The sequence below is a fragment of the Chrysochloris asiatica genome, unplaced genomic scaffold (assembly GCF_000296735.1).
Source record: "Chrysochloris asiatica unplaced genomic scaffold, ChrAsi1.0 scaffold00387, whole genome shotgun sequence".
Lineage (NCBI taxonomy): Eukaryota > Metazoa > Chordata > Mammalia > Afrosoricida > Chrysochloridae > Chrysochloris > Chrysochloris asiatica.
In genome coordinates this window covers 691,051-692,558 of record NW_006408905.1, presented here as the reverse complement: position 1 = coordinate 692,558, position 1,508 = coordinate 691,051, and positions in this window count along the sequence as shown.

Below are 1,508 nucleotides of genomic sequence, written 5' to 3'. Positions count from 1 at the left end.
GATAGACTTCTTGTTGAGACTTGGTAGAGTATAGGAGCTTAAGTGGAATCCTTAGCCCAGAACCTTCTAAGTTGGGATATTCCTACTTGAAAGGACATGCAGATCAGCCCGGAGTGGCTATAGGAACAGAAGATACTTCCTGAAAGAAAAACCAGCAGGAAAAAAACAAAAACAAAATAACCCAGCAGTCTGTTTGGCTATTACAAGAATAAGCAAGCTGTTTTCTGGGGAGCCATTAGGGTAAGCAATCAAGTCCCTTCAGGACAAACTCCTCTCCAAGACTGAAACTCAAAGGAAACACATGAAAAGCCATGTAAGCTTGATGGTGACCGCACTGATCTACACGTGAGTGGAAGTTGGGGAAAGGCAGCAATGAAGATGTGGGCTGAATTCGACCACATTCCACAGAGTCCTGTCAACCTTGAGATGAGAGAGAGAAGAGGAATTGCTGGTGGGTTTGAGGTTTGGGGAGACTTAGGAACTCCAAGCCCATGGACAATGACCTAGCCATGGAGGCCTAGAGCTGAGAGTGAAGTGTCCAGCTGAGATGAAGTGGGGGGAGATGCACAAGAATGCCCACGCTTGCACATAGTACCCATATGAACTAGCTTCAATGGCTTGATAATCAGAACTCAACTAGAAGAAGATAAAGAAAACAAGTGTAAATTGCTACAATTTTATGAACTTGACCTATATTTATGGATGTAGTAGCTCAAAATAACAACTGAGAGGGAAGGAGTCATCACATCAAGGATCAATCCTATCCCCTCTGTACAAAGGGTAGATAGGGACGGACAACTTAAACATTGGCTACCTCAAATTGGGGATGGGGGGCTATAAAGGCACATAGTGGCTGGTTTACAAGTTTTCAAGAGGGAGTTTAGTTTCAGAGTATGAGGAGGAAGGTAGAATCCCCACTGAATAGTTTTCATCTTATTTAGATGGGTCTGGTGAAAAGAGATGGGGATAGGATTCATTTGATTCAATGAGTAATTGTTATCATGACTAATTGTGATTGTCACAACTGTAAAGATAGAAGTTTTGTAACAAAAAGTGGGAAGTAGTTAATCTTATAGTCCAGGTACAGAGGACCCTAGGACCATCAAGAGGGCAGAACATGAGCTGAATGTGGGACCCTATCCAGAGAAACAGCAACACCAGAGATGGAGACAGAGGTGATGGACTGGAGAGATTGAGTAGTTGAGGACTCTAGATTCATGGAAAGAGAAAGGCTGTGTGCTGGCAGCCAGGAGGTTGGCTTGCAGAATGTGCCCTTTGGTTGTTTAAATGATTATATATTCTTGCATGTTTTTTGTGTACATCAAAAAACAAACAAACAAACATAGAGAATAGAAGCAAATACTGTTAACCAATGATGCATGGAGGGGATTGTAATCATTGCAATGAAATAAAATATGATTGGTTGAGTGCAAAAGTGATGTTCTCCCATATAAACTATCTATCACTCAATTCACAATAAAAGCTTTAAACAAAGGAGTTAATAAAAA